The following is a 13,969-nucleotide window of genomic DNA, read 5'->3' as shown; positions in this document are numbered from 1 at the left end:
ACCCTTGAGTGTAGTGCTAGAATAAGAGGTGTTATTAGAGCATATGAAAGGGAGAGTTTACCTGGTCAGGAAGGTCAGAGAAGACTTCTTTGGGCAACTGACAATTTAATATCAACGTAAAGGATGAGTAGGGGTTAACTAGAAAGGGAAAAGCATTACATATGAAAGGCAAATCATATGCAAAAATCTGTACTGAGAGGACATTTGGCAGGTGTGATCTTAAGGATGTCAACAGGAATGAATAAGAGAAAGCAAGGAGGAATTTGGTGCCAGGTGAGCTTGGTGCTTTTTCTCCTGGATTATTTCTGGTCACCCTCTAGCTCAGCATCACTTTAGACCCTCTCCAATCCAGTCCTGTCATATGTGTTTTACTGAAGTTGATATGACTATATCATTCCTGTCATAAGCCTGTTTCTTCATCCTTCATGGAGACACCTGCACTCAGGCATGGTACGTATCTCACCATCGCCAGAACATGGTCTGCCTTTAAGTGACCTGTGAACTGGTCACCTATCTTGACCCTTGAATTTGCTTTGCCTGGATAGATCTGCCAGCAGCCTGGCAATCTGTTCGTCTTTTCTGCTGAGGTCAAATGTTACCCTCAATTTTGGGACCTTCATGAATACCCCGAGGGTGGGAATCTTTCCTCTCTGTGCTTCCACAACTTTCTTTGCCTTCCCTGTCCACACCTCTGTTGCCATGGCATTCGAGGAGAAGGTAAGCTCTTTAGAGTCAGGGATCTAGTTTCACTCTTTTATATACAGTATGTTGAGAAATGTCTGAGAAAACTTGACACTTAAAAAAACCTGGAGTTTTTTGGCCAAACTAAACATTTATGTCAGTTTTTTAGGCCACATTCTGATAATTTAGGATGAATGAGTTTGCCTGAATTGTTGATTCAAATAAATTAATTTAATACTGCTCAGTTTTAGAGATAGCTTTTTATCACCATTAATAAATAATGACTGAACAATTAACATTTTTGGTGAAAACCCAGTCTTAACTTCTTTACTTAAATCTAAGATTTTTAAAATATGTTAATTACCATTAAAATATGACTTTGAACAATTGACTTAAACTCTATGCCTCAGATTTCTCATTTTTAAGATGAGGATAATAACTATCTCCTAGAATAACTATTTTCTAGATAGATAGTTTCTCTATCTATAGATGGACAATATAGATATCTGCAGATGTCTATCTATAGATAGATAGTCTCTATCTAACAATCCTAGGATTTTTATGAAAATTAACTGGTTAACATTTCCAAGTATTGTGAACAGTATTTGGCACTAAGTAATTGCTCTACCAGTGCTTGTTAATTAAGTAAAAAAAACAAACAAGTCAGGTATTGACAGGCATTTCTGAGAAATTTCTATGAGTTTTAAAGGAGTATAAAGATGAATCCATTATAAATATACTGATTATGCTTTGAATGGTCCCTTTTATAACTACCCATATTTATTCAATATAACCAGTTGTAACACTACTCCTTCCTCAGCCTGCACAATTCCAGCAGCAGGTAAAGAAAGAGACTCTAGGTCTTCATGTCGTACTCTTCTACCACAGGTTGTATTCTTGGGCTTAGTGGTGAGTTAGGTATTTTCCTTGATGCTTCTTGCTACTACTACTTGAGACAAATTGTGTCTCCCTGTTAACTTCAGAAAAAAAAAAAAAAGTTTAAAGCTCATGCCATCAAAGAATGCAACCCCCACTCCCCTACTGCAGTTATTTCTAAGACTCTAGTGACCCATCCTCATCCCTTTAACACTTTTAACTCTGGTTTATTGTGACTCTTGGCAAAACTATTGCTGTTGTAATTCTTAAGAATTATCTATATAGAAGCTTCTCTCAGTTCTCTGGCTTCAAAGTTCCTTGGAGTTTACTTCTCCATAGATATAGTCATTCCTCCATCTTCAGCCTTTCTCTCTCCTCATTTCAACTAAGGTGTCATCAATAACAACTGCAACCCCTCCAAATTTCAGTTTCAAGCATAAAAACAGTTTGTACTCCCTCTAGTCACCTACCTCTAACAGTTCTTCACCAGTCTATGACTAACATTCTATTGATTCTATGCCTTTTCATTCTCCCTTTCTGACTTCATTCTCACTTTTTTCTTTTTAACAGTTTAGATTTCATAGTACATCATTTATTAAAATCACTCAACTGCCTTGCCCATCTCCATTCATTGTATTCATCTGGCAAAATCCAAACCCTGGTTAAATAAAATTCAATATCAACCTCAAGCCTGTTCCTATGAAGCTGAACAAATGTGAAGGAAAACATTATGACTGGTCTTACTTCAAATTCATGAGCACTACATTTAAGAGGAGAGCCAGAACTCATATTGAATTTCTTAATTCCTCTTGTTCTACCACATGGCTAAATAACTATATGTTGTCCTCACTTCTCAAACTTCCAGCACCTTCTTCCCAACTTTACTCTCAGCAGGATTCTTAACTGCTGCTTCTAATTTCATTGAAAAAAAAAATGTAAATATAATTAGGAAACTTTTATACACTTTCCATCATATCTACTTTCCTACAGCATCTGCATCTTATTCTCTGCCTTTTTTAGCTTCTCTGTGTAACCGTAAGTCCTCTCCCTCCATCTGTGCATTACATTTTATTCCCCCCTCACTCATTCCCCAGTCCATTTACTCATTGTGGGCTGAAATGTATTTCCCAAAAATGTGTACTTTGAAGTCCTAACACTTAGTACCTCAGAATGTAATGGTATTTGGAGATAACATCTTTAAAGGGTTAATTAAATGCAATGTGGTCTTTAGGGTGGGCCCTAATCCAACATTGCAGGTGTTCATATAGGAAGAGATTATGAAACAGACAGAGAGAGGCACCTGACTCATGTACCAAGGGGCGACCATGTGAGGATAATGAGAAGACAGTCATCTGCAAGCCAAGAAGAGAAGCCTAAGAAGCAAAACATGCCTACACTTGACCTTGAACTTTTGGCCTCCAGAAGGTTGAGAAAATAAATTCCTGTTGTTTAAGCCACCCAGTCTGTGGTATGTGCGATGGCAGCCCTAGGAAATGAATACACTAGGTCGGACGGTCTCACTGTCTTTTCTGCAATACCAATCATTTCTCTCTCAATAGAAGTTTCTCATCAGTATACAAATATATCTTTATTTCCTCTGTCTTATACAAAGAAAAATTATCTCTTGATCACACATTCCTTCCTGCTACTACCTCATTCTTTCACCATTTTCCATATAATTCTGCTTCTAACTTTTACCATCTCTTTCTTTCTTGAATATACTCCAACCAGGCTTCCCTTCTGTTTCTCTTCTTTAGACCATCACTCCACGGGAAAAGTGCTCCTTATCTAACAAACTCCTCAGTAAGTTCTTTAGTTATTTTCAATAACAATCTCCATGTTGTTATAGTACTCAATATTTATTTGTTATCCTATTTGGCCTATAAACACCATTTAATAGGGGAAGGATAAGTCATCTCCCCTCCCCCCATTTTCACTGCTTAACTCCAGACTTACATGTACCCAAATGTATACCTGGCATTTATGCTTGGCTAATAAGTTTTCCTAAATTCCACCTGTCCAAAATAGCACTCCCTTTTAAACTACTTGTCCATTTATCTCTACCTTAATACATGACAATTCCATTCTTCCAGTGATATGGTTTGACTCTGTGTCCCCATCCAAATCTCACCTTGATTGTAATAATCCCCACGTGTCAAGGGCAGGACCAGGTGGAGGTAACTGGATCCTGGGGGCAGTTTTCCCCATGCTGTTCTCATGATAATGAGTGAGTCTCACAAGATCTGATTGTTTTATAAGTGTCTGCCATTTCCCCTGCTTGCACTCATTCCATCCTGCCGCCCTGTGAAGAAGGTGCCTGGTTCTCCTTTGCATTTTCCCATAATTGTAAGTTTCCTGAGGCCTCCCCAGCAATGCAGAACTGCGAGTCAGTTAAACCTCTTTCCTTTGTAAATCACCCAGCCTCAGGTAGTTCTTTATAGCAGTATCAGAATGAACTAATACGTCCAGTAAAATCAAAAGAAAACAAGCAAACAAACAAGTAAACATTTTTCATGTTATCTAGGAGTCCTATTAAAATCCCTTATTGAATCCATCAGCAAATCCTGTCAGCTATAAATCTCTTCAAATGCCAGAACCCATCAATTCTGTCACTACCTTCCTCTTCCAATTATTCAAAATCTCTTGGTTGGACTCTCACCACTATTATCTTTGTACTTTCCTCCACTTTATTCTCAATGCCACAGACAGTATCATCGTTCTGTGATATAACCCACATTATGTACATCACTGCCCTAAACCCTTTGGTGGCTTCTCATCTTATGTAGGAAAAAAGACAAAGGTCTTACAAGGCATCCCAACATTTTCTCTGTTCTTTGTTCTTTGTTCCTTGAATACTCCAGACACCTCACACCACAACTTGTGAATTTATTAATTAGGTTACAAATGATACTTTTTCAGAAATTTGCAGGGCTCCCTCTTCCACTCTGCTCTATTATAATCTTATAAACTATCATTTGCTTTATTTCTTTCCTTTCTCCTGCTTTCCTTAACTCCATGAAAGTAGAGATCATGTTCCGTTTAGCTTACTGCTATAACACCATGTATAAAACAGTCTCTGGCACATAATAAGCACTCAATAAACATCGTGAACAAATAAGTAAATAGATTTACTAATATGAATGATACATTCCCTGATCTTTTGCAACATGCTTACATAATCAATAGACTCTTTGCCCCCTTTTATTGCCAGAATTTCCTCAACAGTTAAATCTTCTCTCCTGGGCTTCAATGACACAGTTGTATGGAAATTTACTTGGATATTCTGATCCCTGGGCAGACCTAGGATTCTCAGAGAGTTAACATCTGATAGGGCAACTTTTGACTAATAGGAGATGGTTTCTGGTGGATAAAAGCTCTATTTTCCATTCCATGAACCTTCTAAACCTCATTTGACACAGTAACTCAAAGTGTCCTCAGCATAATCAAACTGTAGTTGCTCATGATGGCAACTCATTGGTAATGGAATCTTGCATTGGCTTCACCTCCTTCCTTAGGGTCTCTTTCTAAAGTAAACTGCCTGTATACATGCATTTTTCTCAGATTCTACTTTCTGAAGAGAACCCAGGCTTTGTCAATTTTTCTATAAAGCTAAGTTCCAAAATATCCCCTAGAGTACAATAGGTACTTAATAAATATTTAAAGGATATCTAGGTATTTTATTCTCTTTGAAGCAATTGTGAATGGGAGTACACTCATGATTTGGCTCTCTGTTTCTCTGTTATTGGTGTATAAGAATGCTTGTGATTTTTGCACATTGATTTTGTATCCTGAGACTTTGCTGAAGTTGCTTATCAGCTTAAGGAGATTTTGGGCTGAGACGATGGGGTTTTCTAGATACACAATCATGTCATCTGCAAACAGGGACAATTTGACTTCCTCTTTTCCTAATTGAATACCTTTTATTTTATTCTCCTGACTGATTGCCATGGCCAGAACTTCCAACACTATGTTGAATAGGAGTGGTGAGAGAGGGCATCCCTGTCTTGTGCCAGTTTTCAAAGGGAATACTTCCAGTTTTTGCCCATTCAGTATGACATTGGCTGTGGGTTTGTCATAAATAGCTCTTATTATTTTTAGATAGATCCCATAAATACCTAATTTATTGAGAGTTTTTAGCATGACGGGCTATCGAATTTTGTCAAAGGCCTTTTCTGCATCTATGGAGATAATCATGTAGTTTTTGTGTTTGGTTCTGTTTATATGCTGGATTACGTTTATTCATTTGCATATGTTTAACCAGCCTTGCATCCCAGGGATGAAGCCCACTTGATCATGGTGGATAAGCTTTTTGATGTGCTGCTGGATTCTGTTTGCCAGTATTTTATTGAGGATTTTTGCATCGATGTTCATCAGGAATATTGGTCTAAAATTCTCTTTTTTTGTTGTGTCTCTGCCAGGCTTTAGTATCAGGATGATGCTGGCCTCATAAAATGAGTTAGGGAGGATTCCCTCTTTTTCTATTGATTGGAATAATTTCAGAAGGAATGGTACCAGCTCCTCCCTGTACCTCTGGTAGAATTCAGCTGTGAATCCATCTGGTTCTGGACACAAGGGATGTGAAGGACCTCTTCAAGGAGAACTACAAACCACTGCTCAATGAAATAAGAGAGGACACAAACAAATGGAAGAACATTCCATGCTCATGGATAGGAAGAATCAATATTGTGAAAATGGCCATACTGCCCAAGGTAATTTATAGATTCGATGTCATCACCTTCAAGCTACCAATGACTTTCTTCACAGAATTGGAAAAAACTACTTTAAAGTTCATATGGAACCAAAAAAGAGCACGCATTGCCAAGTCAATCCTAAGCCAAAAGAACAAAGCTGGAGGCATCATGCTACCTAACTTCAAACTATACTACAAGGCTACAGTAACCAAAACAGCATGGTACTGGTACCAAAACAGAGATATGGACCAATGGAACAGAACAGAGCCCTCAGAAATAATGCCACATATCTACAACTATCTGATCTTTGACAAACCTGTCAAAAACAAGAAATGGGGAAAGGATTCCTTATTTAACAAATGGTGCTGGGAAAACTGGCTAGCCCTATGTAGAAAGCTGAAACTGGATCCCTTCCTTACACCTTATACAAAAATTAATTCAAGATGGATTAAAGACTTAAATGTTAGACCTAAAACCGTAAAAACCCTAGAAGAAAACCTGGCAATACCATTCAGGATGTAGGCATGGGCAAGAACTTCATGTCTAAAACACCAAAAGCAATGGCAACAAAAGCCAAAATTGACAAATGGGATCTAATTAAACTAAAGAGCTTCTGCACAGCAAAAGAAACTACCATCAGAGTGAACAGGCAACCTACAGAATGGGAGCAGATTTTTGCAGTCTACTCATCTGACAAAGGGCAAATATCCAGAATCTACAATGAACTCAAACAAATTTACAAGAAAAAAACAAACAAGCCCATCAAAAATTGGGCAAAGGATATGAACAGACACTTCTCAAAAGAAGACATTTATGCAGCCAAAAGACATGTGAAAAAATGCTCATCATCACTGCCCATCAGAGAAATGCAAATCAAAACCACAATGAGATATCATCTCACACCAGTTAGAATGGTGATCATTAAAAAGTCAGGAAATAACAGGTGCTGGAGAGGATGTGGAGAAATAGGAACACTTTTACACTGTTGATGGGACTGTAAACTAGTTCAACCATTGTGGAAGTAAGTGTGGCGATTCCTTAGGGATCTAGAACTAGAAATACCATTTGACCCAGCCATCCCACTACTGGGTATATACCCAAAGGAATATAAATCATGCTGCTATAAAGACACATGCACATGTATGTTTATTGCGGCACTACTCACAATAGCAAAGACTTGGAAACAACCCAAATGTCCAACCATGATAGACTGGATTAAGAAAATGTGGCACATATACACCATGGAATACTAGGCAGCCATAGAAAAGGATGAGTTTATGTCCTTTGTGGGGACATGGATGAAGCTGGAAACCATTATTCTCAGCAAACTATCACAAGGACAAAAAACCAAACACCACATGTTCTCACTCATATGTGAGAATTGAACAATGAGAACACATGGACACAGGAAGGGGAACATCACACACTGGGGACTGTTGGAGGGTGATGGGGGGGGGAGGGATAGCATTAGGAGATATGCCTAATGCGAAATGACGAGTTAATGGGTGCAGCATGCCAACATGGCACATGCATACATATGTAACAAACCTGCACATTGTGCACAGATAACCTAGAACTTAAAGTATAATTAAAAAGTCAGGAAACAACAGGTGTTGGAGAGGATGTGGAGAAATAGGAACACTTTTACACTGTTGGTGGGACTGTAAACTAGTTCAACCATTGTGGAAGATGGTGTGGCGATTCCTCAGGGATCTAGAACTAGAAATACCATTTGACCCAGCCATCCCATTACTGGGTATATACCCAAAGGATTATAAATCATGCTGCTATAAAGACACATGCACAAGGATGTTTATTGCAGCACTATTCACAATAGCAAAGACTTGGAACCAACCCAAATGTCCAACAGTGATAGACTGGATTAAGAAAATGTGGCACATATACACCATGGAATACTATGCAGCCATAAAAAATGATGAGTTCATGTCCTTTGTTGGGACAAGGATGAAGCTGGAAACTATCATTCTCAGCAAACTATTGCAAGGACAAAAAACCAAACACTGTATGTTCTCACTCATAGGTGGGAAGTGAACAATGAGAACACATGGACACAGGAAGGGGAACATCACACACCAGGGACTGTTGTGGGGTGGTGGGAGGGGGAGGGATAGCATTAGGAGATATACCTAATGCTAAATGATGAGTTAATGGGTGCAGCACACCAACATGGCACATGCATACATATGTAACAAACCTGCACGTTGTGCACATGTACCCCAAAACTTAAACTATAATAATCATAAAAAAGTATAATAAAAAAAATATATAAAAATTTACAGGATAAATGATTGGACAATTCACTATAACAGAAAGTACCTTTATTATTCATTTTTAGATAAGTCTTGTAAGATGAAATTGATCTCATGTATATTATCTTCTACCATTTCATTTATAACTGTATATCAAATCCCAGAAACAAAATGTCCAAAGAGACCACAAGAAACCATACCCTTTTTAATCTTTTTCTCCAAATTGGCTAAAAGAATTATGGAATGTTTATAATCAAAGCTTTAAAATACCTCCTATTTTAATGGAACAAAAGATAAATTACAGTATGAAGAATTTCACTAGTGCTTTGTACTAAAACCTACTCTACTGGAAGATTAATGACATCCTGCAGTTTAACTCTAACACACCAGAAACTCTTTTAATTTGCACTTTAAATAAGTTTTCTTCCTTCAGAACAATGTTTATAGTTATTACATTTCTACAAACTGCTCAATAGGTAAATTCAAACCAAATAGTAGAAATGAGAAATAAATGACTTCATATATCTTGGCAAAAAGTAAGTTATGGGATCATTGTTAGAATGGTTTATAGTGCCTCTTATTCCACATTTATTTTCTTTTCTCAGCAGTAAAAAGGAAAATCCTTATTCCTCAAAGTATTTCTGGCTGGCAGCTGCTGAGGTGAGGATCATGATTTCCTGATTCTAGCTTGGTTAGATTCAGCTTATACTATAGACATAGAAATATTGGTACAGCAATTAAGTGCACAAAACAATCAGCAAATGTCCTTAAACACAACCCATCTTCTGCCCTCAATCCATCTTGATACCCTTTGCAATTTCATGAGTTTCTCATGAACTTCCTGCTATAAGTTTCTAGAATCACATGTTTAAAGGAAAAGCCATCTATTTGGATTCACCTTTCTTGTGTTCAAAATAAATTTAATAAGTATGCAAACATGAATTCTTGTATTTTTGGATTAGCTTTTGCAATAGCAGTTGTTTTCACTTGGCTTCTTGGGATTGAGAATGGAAGAGAGAAAACAGGTTACTCTTCTGGATACACAAGGGTAATGACTGAGGTCGCCTGTCAAATTCTCCTGTGAAAATGTTACTGGCATTTTGACAAATGTTTTACATCTTACTTTTCATTTAGATAATAGTTATATGATAAACTCAGTGCCTATGAATATTTTAGCTGTTACCATCTCATAGACAATATAAACAGGTAAAGAAAAAAGGTGGCTACAAAACCTTGGGTAAAACTGAAGGTAATTACTGAGGATTCTCAGTAAATGAGTCCTTCTGTAGCCTCCCCCAGGGTTTCTTAACGCCTAGATTATGCTTATTTGAACTTTCTAATATTTAGAAAGTCAATTTTCCATTCAGGAGGTTCCCCAATCCTGAATATCTAGTATTTTGTCGTTGTTTTAGGAATGAGGAGCAGTGGAAATTAAAATTATATTTACCCTTAAAATAGTTCCCAAGGCAAGTTTGCTTATGATGTACTTCGAAATTGTATACAAATTAAGTGAGCCTATATTTTAGATAATCTTTTCTTTCAATTGTATACATTGAACAGTAAAGTATCTTGCAAATCATGAATATCAAATTAGATATCACAAGGGAGCAGACTCATTTACATAGTCCAGTGATTGTATTTAATAAATGATTAAGAAGTACTTGATTGTAATGAAAAATAAAAGGTATCTTTGAAAATGTTTAGAAATATCAGTACAACATATTGATAAAACAATAACTTGTAGAGCTTTTTTGTTTTCAATGCACTTTTCCATATATTAATACTTTTGAGCCTTCCAGTGATTCAGAAAGCTAGGACAAATATACTTATCCCCAACACACAAACTAAAGAAGCAAGGTAGCTCAGACCTGTTGACCAACTTGCTCAAGGCACGCCGTTTTCAAGTTACTCAATCTAAGTGTAGACTTGAGATATATGTGAATTTTTAAATAAACCAAATGCAAAGAATTTGTTTCCTCAAAAATACCCCAAACAAAAACACGCCATATTACCAGTAATTATTATCACATTATAATTTTTAATCATGAATGATAAAACAGCACAATTAATCAATTCTTAAGAGAATAATGTAGGCTAGATTGTCTGAGTTAGTGAAAACTATTGTTATTTTCTACCAAATATCTATTGCTACTATTCTCAAAACCTCATCAAATTCCTTTCAAGTCCAAACTATACACAAAGTATAGTAGTCAATTTAAATAGTGTAGTCTTAGCAATACACAGGCCTGAGTACAAAAAGAGATATAACTTTATCTATATGTAGGCGAAGGTTTTCTTGACATTCTCATTTCAATGAGAAGCTGAAAATTTTCAACTTTTAATTCAAGTTTATGAAATCACTCCTACTATTAAATTTAGTTTATTGAGATTTTTAAATTCAACCAATCAAATATTCTTTCTCTCTCCTTCCTCCATTCTCCCTTTGGGCAGTTAAGTTTCTAGAAGCTTACCTTTCACCTGGATTGAGCAAAGGACCATTTCTTTGCATGGCATCCTCGGCCACACTGATTTATGTTTCATTAGTAGCTGCTGTCTCTTATCCTGGTAATCACAATGTCACCAAAACTCCAGGGGTTCAGTATAGGTCCTGCTGCTTGTGGCATGAATGTCAATCACTGAGACAAGGAGTATTGTCAGGGAAGAAGGCTTTAATCTGGTGCTGCAGCCAAAGATAACAGGAGATAAAGTAGCAAATCTATCTTCTACCCAACTAAAATGGTGGGGTTTATATGGCAGGAAAGGTGGAAAAACAGGAATTAGGGAGTGGTAAGGAAGCAGTCATGATGGATAGGGGGAGCTGGTGTCTCACTTTCTGGACACGGTAATCTGATGAGCTTTAGTTTCTTCACTGAGGGCAGTTTCCTGAGGAAGTCAGATGAGACCAATGTAAGTTTCAAGTTTTAAAACAAGGGAAGGTCAATTTCTATGTCTATTCAAAAAACCATAAATATTATTTGTATGAGACAATTGGGCCAGTTTCAATAGTGTGCAACCATTTGTTGGTGCGATTCCCAGCTTTGCTATAGCCTCTATTCGAGCAGTCTATATTCACATCATCTAAATCCTAGCTCTCAGCCTCTTCTAGTTTCAAGTATTTCTGAGGAAAATACATTAAAAAATTAACTATCTCTAAGGTAGGCAGAAGGGAAATGTACTCTCTAAATACTCTCTAAGTAGGACACTCTAAGACGCTCTAAGGGGACATTGAATGGAGAGAAGGGAAGAGAACTCAATTAAAGCCCCAACACATCATCCTCCTTCATGTATTCTATTTCCTCTGTTTGTTCAGAAATTGATTTTATTTGTTGATTAGTAGTGCAATAACTCTTACATTCCTTTTTAAACAAATGTTTACTGAATCCAGGAAAAATTCAGACGCTATGCTAGATTTTTGGTTCCAACATGAAGACCACACAGTCTGTGTTTAATGTGCTCACAATTTTATCATAGGTGACCACATAAACAGATAATTAGGGTGTAATCAATAAAAGACTGTAATAATGAATAGAGTAATGTGAAGAGAGTGTTCCACTGGAAAGATCTTTAAAAGTTTCATAGAGTCAGTTATCTAATTTTGCTCAAAAGAATTGAATAGAAATTTCAAAGGTGTGTCAGGGTAAAGTGAGAGAAATCATTACTGAGACTATTGGACAAGGTTGCCATTGTGTCATTAGAATTTCTGTGTACCCAGAGGAACTTTTGTACTTTATCAGGGACACAGTACAATTTTACTTGAGCACAAGAAGTCTCAAATTAGAAATAAATTAATGAGAAAATTACTGTAATTTATCCTTAACCACCATTTTTAATACTTTGAATTTCTCTGCTAACACGAACTGATCAATTGTTTGACTCTGTTACGGAATTAATTGCTAATTCAGTCAAATTGGTAATCAGATTAATTGGCTGGTTAAATCAATTGTCATTGTCAAGTTGGGTGAGACAGAAAAGATTCAATTGTATAATTTATTATAAAGGCAGGAGCTTGCTCTCAAATTTTATGTTTCTTATTTAAGTAATATCTATAGATTTTTTAAAAACTTGTTTACTTTTTTTGCATAGTACTTGTAATTGAGCTTTTACAATATTGTGATGTAAGTGTTTTTGAGTCCATTTTACTGATAGAAATAATGAGGTATATCAGGGTTAAGTGATTGTTGACTATATTACTGTACTGCTAATAAATGGCAGATTTAGGACTTGAACCGAAGGGCTGCTGACTCTAAATTTAGTAGTTTTTTTTCTAGAAATAGAGAGGAATGAAATATTGGGTATAGAAATTTTAAAAGTCATCAGTAATTAAAAGGTATACTAAGTCATGAGGAATTTTTATTTCACCACAGAAACATTTTCCTTCCTTAACGTTAGGGCGGAATAGTATTTTTTGCAGTACACTTGAGAAATGGTTAAGTCTGATGGATGACCTGGCACATTATTGGAAATAAAGTACCATCAAGAAAAACGTGTGTTACCAATCATTATCCTGAAGCTTTTCTAGAATTAATTGGACAAATACTTACAGGATCTCATGTGAGCTTCACTGTAATGTTGGCAAGGTGATACATAATTCTAAAGCCCATGTTTTTTTTTCTGTTTGGCCAGTTGAGCGAAGATTCTTATTTAAGTGTCCACAGCATGATTGGTACTATTGGAAATGGAAACAATGAAAGATTCATTTTTTAATTCAAAATGTTACCTTCCTTTCTTTTTCCTTCCTATCTTCTTTTCTTTCTGCATAAACACTCATTGAACATCACACTGTACCAGGCACTACTGCAGGAGTGTGAACAGTAAACAATGTCTAAAAGATGCTCTAGCTCCTGGCAAAGCTCACAGTCTAGTGATGGAGATGGAATTCCCACTCATGAAACAATTGAGTAATTATATTCTGAACAGTAAATTATTAGCTAGAATTATACAGTTATATTGATAAGAAAAATAGTTGATCAGTTTAATTCATTAATTGAATTTGAGCAGAACTCACAGTTCAAACCCCTAGGGATGAGCAAGAGAAGTAAACCTTGTGGAAACTATGATACATTGGAGATTATATGTTCTGACTAAAAGGTTCAACAGCCTCTGTGGTTTTTTCTTGTTTGATTGTTTGTTTGTTGTTTTTTAAGGGGCTTTCCAGTAAAAACCAGAAAGCCTGCTAAACAAATTCTAAAAGAGCTGTAACACTTAGCCCCTGTGCTTTGGAAGAATATTGCTAAGTAGAAATTCAAACTGTGCACTGTCAAATTAGCCCCTCTCCCTCTTTTTTTCCTAGAAATCTGGAATTTAAAATTATTTTCTGAACTCTCTTATTTTTTAAAGATGGTAAGTAAAATAGACTTTGGAAAAAGATTATGTGGGACAAACAAAACAATCATGACCATGAGTTTGCAAACTCTATGTTTTTAAATTACAAAAGTGTAGGATTACCAAATG

General features: G+C 36.4%; 1 non-coding gene across 1 annotated transcript; it reads right to left on the bottom strand.

The window, feature by feature from the left end:
* Positions 1-13,660: 13,660 nt before the first annotated feature.
* On the bottom strand, positions 13,661-13,722 carry LOC112208464 (U7 small nuclear RNA). The gene has a single exon (XR_002942945.1). It is a non-coding gene; the product is annotated as a U7 small nuclear RNA (small nuclear RNA).
* Between the last annotated feature and the right edge of the window lie 247 nt (positions 13,723-13,969).

This window comes from Pan troglodytes, chromosome 13 (genome assembly GCF_028858775.2).
Source record: "Pan troglodytes isolate AG18354 chromosome 13, NHGRI_mPanTro3-v2.0_pri, whole genome shotgun sequence".
Taxonomy (NCBI): Eukaryota; Metazoa; Chordata; class Mammalia; order Primates; family Hominidae; genus Pan; species Pan troglodytes.
Note: the sequence above shows the minus strand (reverse complement) of the source record. Positions and strands in the feature narration are given on the sequence as shown.